We start from the raw sequence: 13,547 nt of genomic DNA on the forward strand, positions 1-13,547 counted from the left end.
CCCCATAAAGTACGAATTGCTCGTTGAGGACCCCCCTTGCCGGTAAGTCCGGAATTGCAGGTGGCCGCTGTCGCCCACAGGTCTACGGCAAGCGCTGCACTCCCAGAATAGATGGCTCACCGACTCAGGGGCGCCACAACCTGGTCGGTGGGCATGTTGAGTGCGCTGACCTACCCCGGGAGTGCACGTAACGTCCTGACTGGGAGGACTTCATGGGCATCCAACCATGACAGGTCCCGAAGTCTGTTTGGGAGTGCAGGATGGTTTACGTTGCGCCAAACTGTTGTGGACTCACCGAATGCAAGCCCGCGCACTGGCTCACTGTATTCCGTTCCTGCACAGCAGAAATAGAGCACGATGATTTTTTAAAACCAAACTGACAGCCTTCATGTTTCCAGTTTAAAAAATTGTAAAAAATTTTTAATAAAAGCATACGCTGGTGGTATTTAAAAGAAACAGGACTTCTGTTGTCAACTGGAATGAGTTTCAACTTCCGAAGGTATGAGCCCATCCAGAACCGTGCATTGCTTGGCATTTTGGAATACGGATGGGCCCCATGCACTTCGGAGGTGTAAGGAGGTATATTTGCTCCCGAGGAGATCTGGAAGTCCGGCACGCCCTTTTCCTCCTTTTTCTTTTCTTTCGTCTTCTTGACAACCTCCCTCCTGAGTCTTTCCCACTTGGAGCCCCAGAGGAAGTAAAAGATGGCTCTCGGTTCCAGATCTAAAAGTACCATATCTTGTTGGGATAAAAACAGAACCAATCAATAAAGCAGGGTAAAATCAACCGCTTTTATAATTAACACTTTGCCTTCAAAAGTCAACTGTCTTTAGTAGAACCCGAGTTTTTTTTCATCCTTCCAAAAATCCAAGATAAAGGTTTTTTTTTCCAATCCATAACCAAAAAAATCAACCCAAAAGAGGTCCATTCCTCTCCCCCGTCAGTGGTAGTTCTCAGTGTCCCTATCACGTCCACCCATTTTGGGTTTCCCTCGAGTCATCTTTATCAAATTTGGACCCAAGGATTGTTTCGGTCAAGTCCAGTGTCCTATTAACTGGTAGTCCGTATGTCTTCCTCTCCCTCCTCAGTCATGGTCCATAAAATTGGGCTCAAGTCTCCCTGTATAAGTTTGACCCAAGGTCTTGTCCCACAACCATCTTTTGTTCAAGTCCAGTGTCCTTCTTTCGTCGCTGGATAAAAATTCCGTACTGTGAATGGCGAAATAGGCGAAATGCAGCCAGGATAAAAGACTGCCAGCTTTGTGCTAATTGACTTACTCAATCTCACCCAGGCGGCCAGTCTGCCGCCCCGGGCGATGACGGACAACTTACACCCCCTGAACAGTGGGGCGGGGCTCACAACGTGGGCGAGAGGTCAAAATGCACAGGGACGGAAAGTACGTACACAGCCGATGAAAAAAACCGTATTGACAAACCGAGCCACCTGACCGGACGCCACTAGGTAAGTGCTGAACCTGCCTTAGCTTGGCGCGTTCAGGTTTCCCCGTTAAATCTATAATAATTTACACTGTAATGTCTCTTGCTCAACAATACAAACCTTACCCACACAAGGACCACATCCACATACCTCTCTGGGATTCCCAACGCCATCCTCTCAGAACACATTAAAAGGTACATTTATAGCGAGACTTTTTTCCCCCTCAGTCTACATCGGACTCCAATCTAGCTTGCATTATGCAAATCCAAATTTTTAAAACAACCAGTCTCCATTATAGAACATATTCTCATCCCTTCGCATAACAAAGTGTGTCGCGGATCAATGAACGACTTATCTTGTCTTCCTCCCAGCAACAGGCCACAAGCTACGGGTCCGCTGTCGGACGCTAAGTTCCTTCTGAAACACTACAGGCATCACGGGTTGCGAACAAGTTTGGTCATACAAAATAGAGTTTAGTTACCAGGCAAAATGTAAAAGGCGGGAAACTTTCGCCGAGAAAAAAAAAAATCGCTTATATCTTATGAGGGCGAAAAACAATCAACCAAGAAAAAATAATCAAACAAATGGTCATTGTGAAAGAAATTTGGTAAAATGATAAGGATTATTCCTCCTTTATGTAGAGTATCCTTTTGATTCGGTATATATCACCAGCAGCGAGTTCATAGCTATTAAAAAAGAAAAGAAAAAAAAATAAAGAAAAAAAAAAGATGGACAAATCAAAATCAACTAAAAAACAAAATGAAAAAAATTGCTAAGCTCTCTGATTTCCAATTACGCTAACAAAATTCTCTATCCTTTTCTGATCATCTAATTCACAAACTGACTCCCATTAGTTAACTCTGACACAATAACAAGTGCACTACAACATATACACATAAAGTCGCACCCGTCAACCTTTTAATCAACAAATATCCCGGGACGGGAGCGCTAACCAGTCTTAAGACAACCTGTCGGGCAAAGATGGAGCTAAGACAACAGTGCACGCATATGCCTGCGAGGAGGGCAGGTCCATGAGACGCGTAACTTGAGCGATTAATTAGGAGTATAGTCTTTCCAAATCTGCCGATGGAAAAAGCCCAGCTGCAATCACCCAAAAAAAAAATCCTCGGTCAGCAGCGGATGACTAGCACATCTGATAGCATACCCAAAAAATAAATAAGGGGATGATACAAAAGCCTAAAATAAGCATGGTCACAATCACAAAAGATTATGCTAAAAATACATAAAAATATAAAAAATATTGTCCGCAGCGAACTAACGGAGTGGCAGACAGGGCCCCCTCAAAAAAAAACACCAAGTGACGGCGGCCAGTCCCCTCGCACTCGGCTAGCGCCCATGAGGTTAACTGCGCAAATACAAAAAGTGTCTAGCTTTGGGCGTCGCCACAAAGGCTAATAATCGAACCATACTCTCTTTGAAAGGCAGTGATCGCTGCAGAAACAACGAGTCCCAACTAATGGATAATGACCATTTGATCGAAACGCCTGCTCTTACCCAGAGGGGTATCGGCAAGTTTATCAGCTGAACATTATTCACATCCTCAAACGAGCGTTTAATCTCGCGAAAAACAACCAAATGAAAATTAAAAATTGCGCACCTTGTTTGACATAACTTCGCATGAACATAGTAACTGTCACCCCTCGACAACACCCGCAAAATCTGCGCACGTTCAAGGAGTGTAAAAACAATGCCTGGCTATCGTGAGGTTTCCAATTGGGAGGTCTTATAGAGTAATAAGGATTTACATATAAGCCGTGCAGACTTCAAATTTAACAGTCAGATCCCATCGGAAGGTTTTAGTCAATGAGTCCCCCCCCAAGAGTAATTCAATTCTATCTTATAAGAGGAGTCGATTTACATATATGCCCATTGCAAAAAATTTTTAAATCTCCTAAAAGTTGTGGTTCCCCCCCCCAAAATAAACGTAAACCTGATTTTGGAAAAGAAACCCTTTGGTTATTCATACCTTTTTGCTCTTTGGGATTTCACTCTTTTCGGTCTTCTCTCTCTTGTTTCCTTCTGGTATCCCTCCAGCTGGGGAGGGGGCAACCCCTGACCATTCTTTTGTTTTTTCTTTCTTCTGTCCCCAGGTGTCCAGCCCCAGTGAGTAACAACAAGCGGCATCCCATGGGGTCCCTCAAGCTCGCCACCAGTTCAATCGGCAGGAAAGTGACGAGCGCATCCAAATAGGACAGCAGCTTTCCTGGTCCATTTCTGATTGTTTTATTGTTTGGAAACCTGCTTCCTTTCCACCTGAGGTACACAGGAAGACCACTCCCCAAATACAAGCTGATCTGCGGACATGAGTCAACACAAAGCAATTCTTGACATCAGTGGCTAAAAATATTGAGAAATTAGTAGCTTAGTAGTACACATTTATCTTCGCCCAGTATCCACACACATGACCAAAGGATTCTTGTCACTTCGCCTGAATGTTTAAATGTCTAAAAAATCTACATGGTGCCTCTCAAGACAAACTTATTATGGTTTTAAACGCTAAACCCTAAATTGGACTAACCTTGCATTCACAAGCATTCAACTCTGCCAAATTTATTTCCAAATTACATGACTTTTTATTCAAAGGTAATATGGCTATAGGTTGCAATACTTGCACCCTGTGTTATGTCACATTTTTACACAGAACTTAATTTCTGATCTTATTTGCAGGCTATTACAAGTAATGGTTATACCACTAAATATTAAATGGTACTCCATTTTAGTTAATTTAATAATGGTTGCTCCTGCCATGCGCTCTGTTTTGGTTGGGTTGGGTTTTTTTTTTATGTTTTCCTGCGTGTCATGTTTTCCACCCACATCTCATGTGGTCATTTCGTTACCTTCATCCAGCTGCTCTTGCTAACCTCCTCCTCCCTTGTGTTGACCAATTAGCTCCCTCCGACTCCTGGTGTCTTGTCCAGGTGTTTGCCCTTGTCTGGTCATTTCTGTATATTTAACTCCCTGGTTTCTTTCACTACTTCGCTCCATTGTTAGTTGATATAATTGTTGGTTCCTGGCTCTCTCTCCGTGCCCATCCTATTGTTTGTCTGTGCAACATCATGCCTTGTTTCCAGTTTGGGTTTATTGAAGGTTTTCTTTGTTACTTTGATTATTGGTTGTCGGGCTCTGTTTAGCTTGCCCATTTTGGATGTTAAATATCATTTTTGAGACTCCTGAGCAGCTGTCTTGCCTCCCTGCTTCCCCACACTTGGGCCCTCCACATCTTTGCCTTCCTCGCTTTCACTAGGCCCAACCGTGAAAGTTCCAATACTTTTACTCACTTAAAAAGTGGGTGGCTTCAAATAAAAGGGGCTCTGTTCTGAGTTGTTTAACACATCTCGATGTAAATACCATGAAATGAAAGTTGTATTTTTGAACTCTTTGATCTGAGACCCAAATATCTTCAATATACAACTCAAAATTGGAAGGTATTGACCTTGCCGTTCTAACACACACACGCACACACACACACCATTTTCATTCTCCATTCAAGTGCATTTTATAGCATGCATACATTTTGATTATGTTCACACACTCACACCAGTCCGACTGTCAGAGCAGCAGACAACAACCATGCTACAGTACCGAGTCACACTGTTCACCACGCTCAAGTCAGCAGTGCATTCACATGCTCCTCAGTACAACGGGGGCTCTATGCTGCTGTGTCTCCTGGGACAAGGAGTTCAAAATATATCCAAAGGGCAGTGGCTGAGACAACAGAGGCCCATGTTATCCTCCTGCGGCGGTTCTGCTCCTGGCCTCGTGGAGGAAGCACAGTGGCTGCTGATGGAGAAGAGTTTCAGGTTTCAAAAGGTATGCCCCCCGATCCCTTTTCGTACTCCAAACCGATTAGAGTAAGTGTATGTGAGTTGTGTGTTTATTATTTCATTTGGAGTAAAACATAAACACAAAAAGAAAAGAATGTATCATATGAACGTCCTTTCCTGTGTGTACACAGCATGAAATATGTCTATAATAGATAGAGTGAGGAGAAAGTTACACAGAGTCATTATGTCACAGAGTCAATTCAACTCATATGTGCCTTGTTATCCTGGTTTCTCCTGACTGGGGCACAAAGCTCCATCATAGTGCTTCCATCACATGGTGAAAGTGAAGCCAGCCAGGAGATATCACCCAAGGGATTTGAGACCAGGAAGTGTTTGAGTGAAAGCAGCAGGGTCTTCCCTCCCCCTCCTCCATTGTACTTTGCCTGCCAGCTTAAAAACATCTGTCCACTCCAGATCACCCTCTCGACCCCCACATCCACACATCAACTCCAATAACACTGAAATGTGATTTGATGGAATTGAAGCTCAAACACCAATAAGCGTAATTGGACAACATTAAACAGATTGGATCAAAAATACTAAAGTAGAATTAGTGAAGTAGGACAGGATCTACTTCAGAGTACTCTGCACAGGTGGAAACCATGGAAATGAAAAATGACATACATAGCCCTTCAGAGAAGTAATTGTTTAAAATGGGATATATCACTGCTTAAACGATATGGGAAAATAAAAGATGCTGATTAGTATTGTATCTAAAACATTTCTGGATTTTTATTTTTTTTAAAAAGTTTTGTCATTCCGATTTGGCTTCAGAACAGGGTATTTATACCTTTAAAACCACAGTAATGAACATTGTACACAGATTTCAATTGCATTGGCATCCAGCATTACCATTTGACTCCTTCTGTAATTCTGCAGCAAGCACAGCACACAATATTGAACTGGATCCGCATTTAACATGAATTATGCAGCTGCAGGATTGGGACAGTGTCCAAAAAATCAGGCAAAATTGCATTTTGCTTTCTTTTTTTCTTTTTTTCTCTGATGTCTGTAATGTTGTCATCCAAATTAAGTAATTCTGTGTAACGCTTTTGTGAGGATGATGTCTCAACTATCATCCACATTTTCACAATACATACATTATAAAAACGGTAGCAGCTCAGATACTAGTGGTAATACCTATTTTATAGTGAAGTCTTAACATATTTTTAAAATCTTAAACCGTGCAACTTTTAAAAAAATAAAAGATTGCTTACAGTACATACAGTGAAGAAAATAAGTATTTGAACACCTTGCTATATTGCAAGTTCTCCCACTTAGAAATCATGGAGGAGTCTGAAATTTTCATCCGAGGTGCATGCCCACTGTGAGAGAGATAATCTAAAAAGAAAAATCCAGAAATCACAATGTATGATTATTTAAAGATTTATTTGTGTGATACATCTGCAAATAAGTATCTGAACACCTGAGAAAACCAATGTTAATATTTGGTACAGTTGCCTTTGTTTGCAATTACAGAGGTCAAACAATTCCCGGAGTTGTTCACCAGGTATGCACACACTGCAGGAGGGATTTTGGCCCCCTCCTCCACACAGATCTTCTCTAGATCAGACAGGTTTCTGGGCTGTCGCTGAGAAACACGGAGTTTCAGCTCCCTCCAAGGATTTTCTAATGGGTTTAGGTCTGGATACTGGCTAGGGCATGCCAAAACCTTGATATGCTTCTCACGCAGCCACTCCTTTGTTTTCCTAGCTGTGTGCTTCGGGTCATTGTCATGTTGAAAGACCCGGCCACGACTCATCTGCAATGCTCTCACTGAGGGAAAGTGGTTGTTCCCCAAAATCTCACAAAACATGGCCGCGGTCATCCTCTCCTAAATACAGTGCAGTCGTCCTGTCTCATGTGCAGAAAAACACCCTCAAAGCATGATTCTACCACCCCCATGTTTCACAGTAGGGATGCTGTTCTTGGGATGGAACTCATCATTCGTCTTCCTCCAAACATGGTTAGTGGAATTATGACCAAAAAGTTCAATTTTGGTCTCATCTGACCACAAAACTTTGACTATGACTTCTCTGTATCATCCAAACGGTCATTGGCAAACTTAAGACGGGCCTTGACATGTGCTGGTTTAAGCAGGGGAACCTTCCGTGCCATGCATGATTTCAAACCATGACGTCTTAGTATATTACCAATAGTCACCTTGGAAACGGTGGTCCAAGCTCTTTTCAGGTCATTGGCCAAGTCCTGTCATGGAGTCCTGGGCTGATTCCTCATCTTTCTAAGGATCATTGCGACCCCATGAGGTGATATCTTGCATGGGGCACCACTCCGATTGTGACTGACCGTCATGTTTAGCTTCTGCCGTTTTCTAATGACTGCTCCAACAGTGGACCTTTTGTCACCAAGCTGCTTGGCAATTTCTCCGAAGCCCTTTCCAGCTTTGTGGAGTTGTACAATTTTGTCTCTGGTGACTTTGGACAGCTCTTTGGTCTTGGCCATGTTACAAGTTTGAGTCTTGCTGATTGTATGGGGTGGACAAGTGTTTTTATGCAGCTAACGACCTTACACAGGTGCATCTGATTCAGGATAATACATGGAGTGGAGATGGACCTTTAAAGGCGGACTAACAGGCCTTTGAGGGTCAGAATTCTCACTGATAGACAGTCTTTCAAATACTTATTTGCAGTTGTATCACACAAATAAATCGTTAAAAAAAGCATACATTGTCATTTCTAGATTTTTCTTTTTAGATAATCGCTCTCACAGTAGACATGCACCTACGATGAAATTTCAGACCCCTCCATGATTTCTAAGTGGGAGAAATTGCAATATAGCAAGGTGTTCAAATACTTATTTTCTTCACTATATGTCATTTCTACATAATGTCTTTGAACCTAAATACAATGTAAGATTCTGGTTATAATTTACGTGTGCTTTGTAGCGTTTAGTTATTATATTGGTCATCAACACAACCTGCCGTTGAACACTCTAAAGACTGTGGAGATGATTGTGGACTTCAAGAGGCATCCTTCACCACAGGTTCCCCTGATGCTGTCCAACAGTCTTGTGTCAACCTTCATGTTCTTGGGAAGTCTCAGAGGACCTGAAGTGGGGGACGAACATCAAGTCCATCCTCAAAAAAAAAAAACAGCAAAGGATGTACTTCTTGGGGCTTCTGAGGAAGCACAGCCTGTCACAAAATCTGCTGAGACAGTTCTACACAGCGGTTATCCAATCAGAACTGTGTACCTCCATCACAGTCTGGTTTGGCGGCGTCACAAAAAAGAACACACTCAGACTGTAATGGACAATCAAAACCACTGAACACATCATATATAATATATATATATATATATATGTATTTTTTTTTTTAATTATTTTTTTTTTTTTAATATTTTGTATTGTATTTTGTACACTTTTACTGCTCCCTTTGCACAAGTCTGGTCAAGGTTCTCTGTACAAGCTTAACACAATGTGGGACGTTAACACACTTAGTTCCTACCTGTTCTAGATGAAGAAGATTTTACATCTTGCGTGACTCTTATAAGGAATAGTTCCTATAAACAGAAATGTCTCTTGTTCTTTGTTGTTGTTGCTATGTTGTTCCTTGTTCTTTGTTCTGAATGAATGTCGTACCAGGGCAGCACCAACTGCCGGAGGAAAATTCCTTGTGTGTTTTTACACACTTGGCCAACAAAGCTGATTCTAATTACATTAAATGGCAAAAGAGTATTACAATTCAGTACAGCCTCAGCCAGTGTAATTCATTGGGTCGCTGCCCATAAAAGTACCAATTATCAATTTTCTATTCAGTGATGTATAGAGAATCTAGGTTTTTTTTAAATATGTAGTATTGCAAACAATTCTTTATCTTTAGTTGGGTGCTTACTGTAAGACTACCACTGAGAACTTTTATTGCATCTTTTTGAGAGATTTACCACAACGAAACCTCAGAGGGAGCCTCGCATGCATGTCCGACTTCAACAAGAATCTTTCTTTACTCTGCTGTCCGTTTTAAACCGGGGTGGCTTTTATCTGATTGTCAATGCTAGGTACTTCTTGGCTAATACCTTTGAAAGAGAACGCAGGTAATCTTATTAAATCCTGGTGGTGATGGGTTTCAGGCCAATGTGGACAAAACCTTATGGACATAATGTGGCGCGAGGGGGCAGGATGGCCAAAAGTGACCGGCAGTGACCGCTGCTCTCCAGATTCTGAAACCATCAAAAAAAGCTGCCATCGCTGTGACAGTGGAGATGACAAACCCAGTCAGTTGTAGTAAAGAAGATTGAACAGAACGAAACAAAGGGGGATGGGAGGCACATACAGTATTTTACTTGCATCTCATGATCCTTTCAGGTTTTGTCATATTCTGACAGGTTTGGGGTTTGGTATGTTTTGTCACAGTTCTCGAGGAAAGTAAAAGGATATGGCAGCCATTTATTCGCATTCAGTGAGGCTTCATCCCGGGGTATAGTTACAGTTTACAGCCGTGGTGTCATATAATGCGCTAAGTTCTAATCTGGTCTGACACACCCAGTGCAGTATTGGAGGCTGTGCATTGTAAGACACCTTCATTTGATTCTGCTGTGGACATAGACATGATCCAAAGATGCCCAGTGTCCTCTTGTAGCCTGTAGAAAGGCTTGACAGGACATGAAAAACCTGTAAGACCTTGATCAGAATATGAGACACGAGAAAGACCCCATTAAAGGGGGCCAGAAGGGAACTAACAAACTAGACACTCTAACCAGTTGCCCACCAAGCCAATGTGCTATGTTCTGCAAAAGAAATTACAGTACAAGTAAGTGGGTTTGCCATTAGTGGGTCACATAGAGTAGCTTTGTACAGTCATCTTTCACTTATTCACCAAATTCACATATTCACATAATATTTAACCAATCCTCTATAGTGAACAAAACAAACTCACTTGTTTGCATTTTTTTCTTCTTTTTCTACAACTTCCTTATATAGCACAAATTAAGATATACCCTTGTCTGAGTAGGAATTGGTCTCCAAAAAGTATGTTGAAATTATATTTTTCAAGGAAGAGGCATGTTTTTTTCTTGAGGAGGATCCTGCGCTGCGACTTCAGGTGCATTGCTTCAAAAAGCTAAACATATGTAAGCCATTTATTTTGATGATTAATACTGTAATATGAGATTGTAATGATAGTCAACAGTTTGGGATCATAGTTTGTGGTATGTTGACAGTTTAATCTATAATTATAGGAAAATAGAAACTTTTTTTTGGGAGTGGGTGTCAGTAATGGGTTTTTTTTTCTTCTCTGAGTTTTGTCCTGATCTCCCGTGAATAACGCATCATTACTGTACCGTAGGCCATATTTTGTTTGAAATTGAGTTATTGCTTTACGCAAGACTTCCAAGTTGTATTCCTGTTGTAAAGGGATTCCATAGATAGAGGGAAGCAATAATTTCGACATTACTTGAAGGCAGCAGGATTACCAGTGGCACTGCCCAGCCCCCACCCGCCTCCCCTTTCCTCTCAGGGTCTTACTGAGAGAGTTGTTAGAGAGCTGGTTGTGTTTTCTTTGTGTGGCCAGGCCTTGCTATCACATTACTGCACACATGCTGATGCAGCAGCTCCACCTCCACCCCAGCCCAACTCCATCCTAGCCTTTTTTTTTTTTTTTTTGCACACAGAACAAATAATGGAGGGCATTACTGTGTCAATTTGAGTCATGCAAAATCACAAGTTATCATGACAGACAGAAGGCATAACTTTTGTTATCCCCAGTTACAAATGTAAGATTAAACGGGAATTATCAAAGAACCACAACCAACCTCTGACTGCTTGCCCCCCCCCCTGATTAATTTTCATAGAATTACTCATTGTCACCTGATGAATCACACACAGTGGCTGAGTCCGCCTTTGCCTGGAGGAACTATGACTTTTATACTAATAATGAAAAAAAAGAGAAAATGAGATGACTTGGATTTTTATAGAGGATATATTTGATAATCATATGAGAAAATGTCAGGCTGTCACTATCGAATCTCTGAAGAATCGATTATCCGATCGATTTTTCACAGTCCTACTATACTGTAATAGCCAAATAGGTGGTTTAATAAGTTGCCTCATGTTAGTTCTAGTTTTAAAATCTGCAAAAACTACTTACTCCATTAAATAATTCAAATGAAAGGTGAACAAAAGTACAGTATAAACTTAGTGCAGTGTAAAATTGGCTGTAACAAAAGAGAGTCATAAGAAAATAAAAAAGGGATGCACCCATAAAGTCAGCTGTGTGTATGCTTTGCGGGGTTGCATGATTTGGGATGAAAATGCCCAGAATGTCCTAGTTCAAACTATTCCATTAGGTAATTTTTCCCCTGGCAGTTGTGACTTACTTTTGCAGGCTATGCAAAACTTTACACGAGCAATGATCATTTTTCCTGAGACAAGTGAATATGTTTGCATGTCAGACGTGGGATGGAACTTGAACAGTGAATAACATTTTACATCACAAACACACGGAAACATTTATTGTCTTTTCCCTTCAATTAACAGTGCGTAGATGTCAAACTTAAACCAAGTGAACCATTTTGAATTATGTTATGCATAAAACAGGAGACAAAATATTTAGATGGAAAGGGACCTTTAACAATGATTGTCTTATCTGTCTCTTGTCTAACAGATAATTCTTCTGAAAACCTTTCCCCTACTGTTACGAAGGGTTTTGTGTTTGCCACGATCTGACTCCGGTAGTGATTAGTTAAAGTCTAATTGAGCTCAATAGAAAAAATAATAATTCTAAACCAGAACAAACTGGAGGTCGAACAGTGGTTTGTCTGATCTCTAGTCAAAACAAATTTTCACATGTAAATATGAGAGGCACCACCGAGGATGTGGATGGACAGGAGGGGACACATGAAAGTGAAAATCCTCAGCTCTGTCATGGTACTGTAGCCAGAGTAAAGTCTTGAGTAAAACATGGCGGCATAAGAAAATGAAAAGGGATCAGTGAAGGGTGTTTATTTTTGCTCCCTGCAGACAAGGCCTCCGTTGATGGTTTGGGATATGCTGCCCATTTGGAGACACACAGTGGTTCAGACCTGGCTTTCTTTCCGTAAAACCAACCCCCCCTCTAAACGCTTGACGGGGCCTTGTAAAAGTCAATAGCCGCACGATGTGTTATTAAATAATCCACACTTTATTGGGATTGCCATGGGAGGGGAGCACGGGGGGAGTGAAGGTTAAGTGGGTATACAGCACAATGCACCTCTTTCAAGATAAAACTTAAGGCTGCCACTGTACTTACTGCCTGAGAGAGGAGTTACTACATCTTAAACTTAAAGGAACAGAAAAGTAGAGTGTTGAGGTTCATGTGTGTGTGTGTTAATGTGCTCTATGTGAAGAAACATTGATGTGATCTGATGTGTGCATTTCAACTGCTGCTGCAACAATGGGTTTTAACATTGTGGCCAGGACTGCAGTCTGTCTGTTAATGGTACCAGAAGCCTATACAACAGAGGGATTACAAATATCACATATAGTTCAGGTGCTTTCGCACCTTATGAATCAGTTAATGGTTATGTACATTTGCGCATTTCCATCCTTGTTGTTTTTTTTTTTCTCAGATATTTCCCAACTGCAATGCACGCACTCTGCTCAAAAATACATGATTTGTTATTGACCTCTTTATGCTGGGAAAAACAATTTTATGAGATTTCTCCTAATTGCAACATTTGAGGATGCACATCTAGAAAAGGTAGAAATTAACATATTGCATGACGTGTATGATCCCTGGTCTCCATTTTGCTGCTGTGATCCATGTTCATGTCTACTCTCCAAAGAAATGTGTCCCCTCAACATGGCCAAGGCATCGTCAGTAATTGCTGTTTTTCACTGACAACTTACAACTCAGAGTCATGTCATGTCACCGCTTTTGCGTAAGTTAGTGAATTTGCATCGCTGCAGTGGAAATGGAATCACGTCATATACCCCTGTAAAGTGGGTGGGTTTTTTTTTAAATCAGTGTACAAATACCATACACAGTTACGTATTGATAAAACCTAATGCTCAGCTTTCAAATCATCCCAGTCATGAACACGTTAAACGCAAATTGGAGCCAAAGACCTACTGTCCGGTGGGAAACAATCATAACTCATACACAAATGCGACATCTTCCTGTAAACATACTATTTTACTTTAGTGGCAATATCTGACATTTTTCCAGGAGTCTTGCCATTTTGCAACATGGGAGTATGTCAGAATGTCATTTCAGACACAGGAAACCTCTCAGTCAAGGTGTTTTGACTAAAGGTCATTGAATAAATGTCT

Source organism: Syngnathoides biaculeatus, chromosome 8, assembly GCF_019802595.1.
Source record: "Syngnathoides biaculeatus isolate LvHL_M chromosome 8, ASM1980259v1, whole genome shotgun sequence".
NCBI lineage: Eukaryota > Metazoa > Chordata > Actinopteri > Syngnathiformes > Syngnathidae > Syngnathoides > Syngnathoides biaculeatus.